Here is an 8,531-nt window from a genome sequence, read left to right on the forward strand (position 1 = left end):
TTGGGTCCCCCCAGACTTTTTTATTTTTTGGGGTTTAGTCACCAGAGTTTTTTTTTTTTTTTTTTTCTCTCCAGGGAGTGAAGGCCCGCAAGGGAAGAATTGGTTCCAAATAACTGCATTTACGCAGTGTGCAAATATGCACTGGCCAAGTATTGACATGCTGCTGCCCAGGTGGTTTCCTGGTGGCTCCTAAAACATCAGAAATGGTGAGCACCAGCAGAGGATTAATCTGCTTACAGGAATCTGGCCCTATTCCGATGAACTACAAGACTGTACAAGCGTGACTGTGCCTAAAGTCTCACTAGCTAATCTCAGTTTTTATTATAGTACCCTGCTATCCCAGCAACGTCTTTCAAAGAGGCAAAAATATCTCGGTCTCCCCACCCAGCTCTAGTCCCCCCATTTTAATGCCACGAAGATACATACTTGCATGCAGTGCTGTCAGAAGAAGCATCTGCTTGAACAAAGCTTCCAGCAGAGCAATCTGCAGGACAACGAGCACCACTGGAGTGAAGACCTCATCCATGCTCAAAGCACTGTCCCCAGAACTCGTGGCATTGCTTTAGTCAATGCATTCAAAACACGGAGGGTTGGCATTGCTGGAGAGTGGTATTCATGACTCCTCTTCACACCGGTTTGGCCTGTGGTCTCTAAAACTGGAAGCTGAAGTAACAGGCACAAGAAAAAAAGAGATCAGCTAAGTATTTCCCATCTCTGGAATATGGAAAGATGAGGGGTTCCCAGATCGGATGGGGTGTCTCTGCTATCAGGAAGAAAAGGGAAAAGAAGGTCAAGGGAGAGGGACTTTGTGTCTGGAAAACACCGAAGAAACTGCTGCCAAATACTTTGAATTTATTCTCCCTTTTTTTTGTTGTTCTTTTTTTGAACCGAAATCAGCCTTAGGCAAGGGATTGGAGGCAAGAAGCTGTTGGGATCTTGCTTCTGTTTTGCAGGCAGTAGTTCCTTTGAATTCATGGGCTTTTCATATAAATTAGGGAGATAAGAATGAGCATATTTAAGAAGAACAGGAGCTCAGCATCTCCTCTCTGACAGTAGTCAGTAATAAATGCTTTGGAAACAAGTATCAGAAAGGGAAGAGCAGTTGCCCCACGCCCAGCCAGCTTCTAGCTCACAGTAGTTTAGGGTCTTCTGAAGACAGATGTTGTATCCCTACGGCTTCTGCAGTGAACACGCACTGTTTGTGCTGTTGTCCATGAGTTTGTTTAATCCTATCCTTTGAAAGCTTTAGCCACCACCACATCACTACCGAGGCGTTCTCAGTGCCATGAAGCCTGTTAGAAAAGTAGTACCTTTTGCTTCCTTTAAACTTGCTGTTGGGCAATTTCTTTAGGCACCATCTAGTCCTGGTTTTATGGGATAAAGCGAATACCGGCTCCATGTTCACTTCGTAACTACCTAGGGCTCAATCCATGTCCCCTCCTTGCTAGCTTCTTTCCAAGAAGTGTCTTACTCTCTTTGAACTGCCCATTTTTTGGAAACCTAACACTACATTTTGTACGAATATTTCGCTACAGGAGAGAAACGTACTTGATTTTGGAAGTGTCATTTTAATACACACAGCGCAAATGTTTATAAATACCTACCTGCACACAGACACGGTGCTTGTCAAAACACATTCAAAGGATACCTAGGTTCTTTCGTGTATTACATACTCGGAGTGAAAATAACCAGCTATATTTAACCCAGATCCAAGCCCAGACTAAATTATTTTAAAGGTCAATTAAAGAACAGAAAATCTCACTAGCTAAGAGATAAAAAGCTCCCATTCATCTGCAATTCCAAGAGCTTTAACAGAACTAAAGCACAGAATGAGAAATTGTAATTAAGTACAATTTCATATAAAAATCATTGACAACTCCAAGTTTCTATACCTGCCAAGACCTGAATTCCGATGACTGCATTTGACCTACAGCAGTTGATGGAAACTCCATCACTCACCGCGCTGATGTAGTTGTTTGGAAACCAACGGCTCTTGGCAGAGAAAATACATTTCAGCTTCTGTTGAATGACTGCACATATGATGAGCAGAAGACGAGATAGACCAATAGCCAGTGCTCAAATTTGGATTATGTTTTGGCTGGTGCTTAAAGTTCAGGTCTGAGGCCAAGTGAAGGCTAGAATTTAGCCTGCAATGTAATCCTGAAATCACATGGACTCTTCTCCTCAGGTATTGGACTCAGCGGCAGAAACCTGGAGGTATTTTCTCCCTTGGGATTGCGAGTCTGTCAGTTTGTCAGGCGCCGCTGTGCTTGCTGCATTCCTGTTCTTTGGCCCTATGTGAGTCAGTTCTGGAAAACTCTTATTTGACCACAACTGGAAAAGAAAGAGAGAAAAAAACCCGAGCCAAAACCCACAGATCAAATGTGTAAGACGGGTTTGAACCGCAAAGTCCAGTTTTCTACCCTGACAGCCTGCATGATCTCAGCTCAGAGATCCCGGTGCCGACCCCGCAACAGCCACGAACAGCTGAAGGAAGCGCTCGCGGAGCTGAGACCCCGCTGCAGTCACCCAACCCGAGCCAGGCAGGCGATAGCAGTCCAACTGGGAGAGCAATGAACGCAGCGAGCCAAGTCCCTGAAGAAACACCAGGATTTGTTCTCTCTGGCTGCTTGGAAAAGCTATTTCCAGAACTTAACACCTTCCTTCAACCTCAGAACACCTCCTTGGGTAAACATAATTACCTTCCAGGTTTGGGCCTTACACAGAAAAAGATCAGTCCACATAGGAGTGATATTTAGCACAGGTCACAGTTTAAAATGCCATGAAAAATATCTGGAAGGGCGTTCATGTTTCAGCTTTGCCATCAGCCCTAAGGTGAGGACACCTCAGTGCGTCTGCTCAAGGCGTGGATTTGTGATGTGCACCAGAACATTCGTGCAGTAAGCAGAAATGGCCCAGCTCTGTTTCTTGTGCAGTCTGCAATTTTTTAACGTGTCCGACACACTGGGAACCCATTCGAAAAGCAGGGATGGAAAACTTGGAAAGCAAATGGAAGTGAAGAAAAGCCCTTGGTGTAATTTTACAGTGTGTGAAAGACTTAAAGCAAGAAACACAACCAGATGCCACAAGTAAACTACTTTCAATTAGTTCTGCTTTGTGTTATACCTACTGATGAAAAATAAAAACAAATTCATTCTGTCAACAGCTCTATCTATAGCATAATCCTTAAATGAACTCATCCGTCAAACTGGTCTCCTCTGGCAAAACATGTTATAATCCCAGTTTCTCAGCTGTGTGAATCAATCATCTGTTTCCCAAACCCATTGGTCAACATCTTAGGAAGCCAATATATTTTTATTGCGCTAAACAAGCCAGTTGCAGGGCACCAACTTCACCACACCACCTATGTACAAAGTGTTCATCTATTAGCTAACTCCGCGATTTCAGGGGAGCTATTCCCCCGTCAAGGTTACATGGTAAATTACCTGACCCGGAATAAAAGCAAACCTCAGCCTTCTTGCCCCAGCGGCGTACATGGGATGTGCTGCTGCTCACGGCTGGACAAAGCAAGAGCAACGAAGAACAAACCAGACTTTTTTCTAGGTGGGCAGTTCAGAAAGCGGTGTTTGAACTAGAAGGTATAGAGGGGTATATGTGCATTTTTAAGACAAAGGTAATGGTTCACATTGAAGTTGCAGCAGCAGAACCCCACCAAAGAGCACAGACATCACTGACAGCACTCAGTCACATTTGCGATATTTCTCAACGGGGGATGTTCCCTGTCCACCATGCAGGAGGACCTTGAAGAGAGGGGCGGTCCCTTCCCAGGGCTCTGAAGGCTGCTGCAGCCCAAGAGCACAACCTCCTTCAAGCCAAGGAATCCCGTGAGAGGAAGACCCGCCCTCATTCCCATCTCATCAGTGGGAACGTGCAGGTACAGCCATACTCCATCCTGGATGTACAAAGGGATGTAGGTGTGGGGGTTTCCAAGGGTTTTGGTGCTTAACCTCCCACGCCGAGCTAAGAGGCAGAATTGGCCAGGCTGAGATGATACGCGCTGTGCTCTGCGTGAGCCACATCAGGACGGAGTGGTCAGAGAACAACTTTAGTCATAGTCACCGAGGGCTGAAATGTGCCCCAACATCATCCTTGAAATCCTGTTTCCCCCCAAGACTCACTCGTGCTGGGAGCAGACTAGTGCAGTCGGTGCTTCTGGCTTCACGATATTGGTTGATAGAAAACCTCCTAAAAGCGTAATGCAGACCTGGGTGTCTCTTGCAGGTGTATTAGCTTAGCCAGGCAAATTACAGCAGTGGTTTTACCTGAGGCCACCTCGTGAAAGCTTATTACTTAGCTGTATTTTAACTATTAAAATGACAACTTCTATGAAACTTACTGGGAATCCCTCAAAATAATTGATGACGCAGATACCAGCACAGACATCTAAGGGATTTTGAGCAAAGCAGACATTATCAAGGATACCCTGGTCTTACTGTCCCAGCAATGGTACCAGCTACTTTTGGCATTACAGGTGCAGCAATATCCGACCAATAGTGTACTCGTTCAAAATAAACTTCCGTCATCTCCCATGGATTTCAGTTACCTGGGATATTTGGGAAATATCGCTTCGGGGTTTGAAATTTTTTGATGTAAGTCTTTACAAAAAGCCAAACCTTTCAGAAAGATCTGGGTAACGTTTCCTTGAACCCTGGGGTGCGAGCAGAACGGCAGAGGACTCTCCCCACCAACAAGGAGATCTTACAGAGAGGTCTGTTATTGATCAGCTTGGATCAACATGAAAAGTGCCCAGAGAAGTACCTCTGAATACACTGCAGGAAGCTGAGCAAATTATGAGGCTTAAAAAAAAATAGAACATGAACTTTTTAGCCACATTTTTAACAATATCAGGGTTTATTGAAAGGCTGGGCAGATTGGAGAAAAGCAAGATACACCCACAGTGTGGCAACCTACCTCTTCCAGGATGAAGACCAACCATGGCCAAACTCAAGGGAACTGTGCGCCCACTTCAGCAGGTACTAAGTCTCTGCTGCGGGAGAACGCTGAAGTGGCCCGTCGGTGCATGTAGAGATCAATAAATTTCACTGCGGAAGGCAGCAAAGGCAACAGGATTCATGGTTTGGTGTGGATTTTGACAGCTCAGGCATGCTTTGCCCAGGGCTTCCAGACCCGGCCAGTCTCGGCGCTGGGCCTGGCAGCCTGAGGAGGAGGAAGGGAGGAATTCGTCTGAGCTGAAACCAAAGTCAGACTTCCCCGAGGAACAAAGCCATGGCTCCTGGGCACACATATGCCGGGGGAATCTCGGGGCAGACAGGTGCCTGGCCCATGTCCGTGCGCGGGGACAGACCAGGAATTTTGTCAGTTAACTGTCTCCAGCACCAATACCCTTGGGAGGAATGAAAAGTTGCCAGCAGGGCTGGCCAAAAAACAAAGCAAACAAGGCATGTATCACTGGAGAGTCAAATAATCCCTGTGCGGTGAACGAAGTCAAGTTCGAGGAATGAAACCTCACTGCTCGCAGGCAGTGGCTGCCGAGGTCATGCGTGCTGTGGAACCAGCCTCTGCAAGGTCATCTGGTGTTCGCCTTCCCTAAACCTAAAAATAACCACCCCAAATCCCCTGGCATCTCCACGGAGAAGCAGCCTCAGTATCTTTCCTCTGTCAGAGGAGCCACACACGCAACACATCAGTGCAAGCAGCAGAAGGGATGCACTTAGCTCTGCCCAGGAGCTCGCTCCCTTCTTTACTGAAGGACCTGCTGTGACTCCCTGCCCTGCACCATGGGCTGAGGCCATCCGCCCCTCTTGCCCTCACTGGCTCATCGTTCAAAAGCTCATCTGTAAATGAAGCCGAAAGACCCGCTAAGGGCATGGCCACATCCAAGTATTCAAGCCCCTGAGTCAGCCCCACACCCTCCACATGAACTGGCATTGAACGCCGCGAGGTTTTTGACAACGATGCATGGAGCGTTCCTTCGCTGTGCTTTCTGTGTCCCAGATCCGCTCTACAGTCACAAGAAGTAAAAAGATTTTTCTTCTCAAAGATGAAATTCTGTCTACTGGCATGACCTCTGAGCCTAAAGCCTCTGTACGAGTATCAGGTATTGCTAATTCATACCGAAGCGGTGAAAATTGGCGACGTGGCACAGTTCTGCTGCTTACCCCGGGACTCCGGAGTCAGATTTTGGCACAGACATGGGATCACTTAAAAAAAATAAAATCCGCATCAGTGCCATTAGTGAAGTATCAAGCAGCTACTTGAACTCTGATGGAGATAAACATAATCTGTTCAAGGAAAGGGGAAAAATACCCTCAATGCTCATAGCATTTTCAGAAAGCAAAACATAATTATTTAGATGAGGCAGACACAAGAACTAACATCAAGTCCAGCCCCTGTTGGTCACTTCCCAAAACCTCCAGGGAAGACAGCGGGTGTCCGGGGGCAGACGTGGGCCTGGCTGTGGGGCTGGGGCTGCTTTGGGCTTCTTCCACCGTGAGGATGCTGGGGGCAAGGGCAACATTTTCCTACCTCACAACAACCTTTGTTTTGCTGAGGATTTTTGGCATAATCAAAGAAGCACGATCCGAGGCAAACCATGCAATCCTCAAAAACAGGTTGGATAAACAAGAGGGCGGCTGCTCAGCATATGACTGTGCTCCCGGCCGGGAGCAGAGCTTCACGGGTGCCCAGGGCACGGCAAGCCCAGCCTGAGCCAGGGGATGGCTTCGGGGTGGGCTGGGGTCACCCACCGGGGCTCCGCTGGGCATGAGCTCTCCCCCCAGCCCAGCCCCAAGTGTTTCCCCCTGCTCTGCTCAAAACACATGGATGGACGGGCTGGGGGCTCGCCCTGGCAAGACGCATGGGGACCGCACCGCAGACCCCTTGCCCTTACCATCGGGGCATTTGTGTTCCCCGATGGGGAACTGCATCCCACTGTCCTCAGGGAGCTGCCCTGAACACTTGTGCCCTTCACATCCCTGGGATGGCGATCGCCCCCCAGGCCCGGCGCTGAGACAAGCTATAATTATTCTTCCCAAACTTCCCTCATCACTCAAGACCCTGGCACCCCGGCGGTGGCCGCAGCAGCCCATGGAGCAACCCGCAGCCCCGGGCCGACGCGGGGGCACCACCTGCTTCCCCCTCCCAGCGGGATGCCCGCGGATGCTCGAAGCCCCGGGGGGGACGGGACATCCCGGCAGGCTCTCCCAGAGCCACCGGTAGATTAGCGGCTCTATTTTTCAAGCTGATCCTCTCCCACCCCCTCCAACTTTCATTCAACTTACAAGAATTTAAGACAACTTGGCAGGACAGGCAGGGTCTATATATAAACCCCAGTGGCCATTTCGTCAAACCAACCCCGATGAGCAAATGGCCCCTGTACCTGGAATGCGGGTTTATGCAAGTGACAGGTCAGCAAAGCAGCTGCCCTCTTTCCCCGCAGCACAATGGGGATAGCAGAGATGCCATCAGCACTATTTTTTTCCTACCCTGCTGTGCACTAAAAGATTTATTCTAGGCACATTATGGAGCAGGGGAGTAAAAATAGATATGCAGGTTCAGCAAATGGCTCTCTCCACTCCTTGTGTTTCAACCTTTTTTTGCAGAGAATAGAAGCAAAAAGAGTTGCGCTACCCTATTAAACTCTGTGTTTGCTCAGCAGCTCCCGATAACGACACTCGCTGCTTCCTGGGCTCATTTTAAAAATGCTTCCAGCAACCTGGGCATTTCTGCGGTTCTGTTTAAACCAGAAAAGATGGGTCTTTAAAAAGATCAGCCTGGGTGGGACGTGTCGAAACGTTTGCTGCAATGGCCCCACTTGAAGCGAATTTTTGCTGATCACTATTGGCAGCAGCTAACGTTAACCACATGGTAAAGAAAGTTAGAAATAAGGCGTAATTTGCTCCAAGACCTCTTGCCCGGGGTTGAGCAGCCTGCAGAGCCATCCTGAGTACCGACCCCAGTCCTTCGTGCTCTCGCCACCCCAACCCTGAGCCCCGCACATGTCCCAAGGCCGAGGCCAGGCAGGAGGCAGCTCCCACAGCCGCTCGCTGAAGTTTGGGCTCAGAGAAGCTCGGCTGAGAACAAACCAGCTGGAGCTGCTGGGACACAGCAACAAACCCTGTGGCTGCTGTGCCCGTGCAACGTGCCCGTCGCAGGGGGCTGTGATGGCCAACTTTGCCTGGTCCCCAGAGAAAGTGACAGTGGTTAAATAATCCCAGCGTTAATGCTGGTGGAGTCGTTCTGGTGAAGCAGCCTGGGAGGTGCCACACTGGTGCTGGGAGTGTCTCCTACCCGCTGAGCCACCCCCTGTGCCGTTTTTAGACCCTCAGGGACAGGCGAGTGTGTTTATGGCCAGCTCAGAAGAGGCGGCGTGACAGGCTTTGCCCTCGGGCTGTCCTCTGGTTTCCTTGAAGGTGGAGGATGAGGCTACAGGACAGGTCGCCACAGTAGGACCATCGCGGGGGGTGAGGGCAGACAAGAAAACCACGGCAGGGAGGCACAGGCAGCTGAGGCACGGAGGACGACAGAAGCAGCGGGGCTGACGTCCCCAT

The sequence above is a fragment of the Pygoscelis adeliae genome, unplaced genomic scaffold (genome assembly GCF_000699105.1).
Source record: "Pygoscelis adeliae isolate BGI_AS28 unplaced genomic scaffold, ASM69910v1 Scaffold179, whole genome shotgun sequence".
In the NCBI taxonomy this organism is placed as follows: domain Eukaryota; kingdom Metazoa; phylum Chordata; class Aves; order Sphenisciformes; family Spheniscidae; genus Pygoscelis; species Pygoscelis adeliae.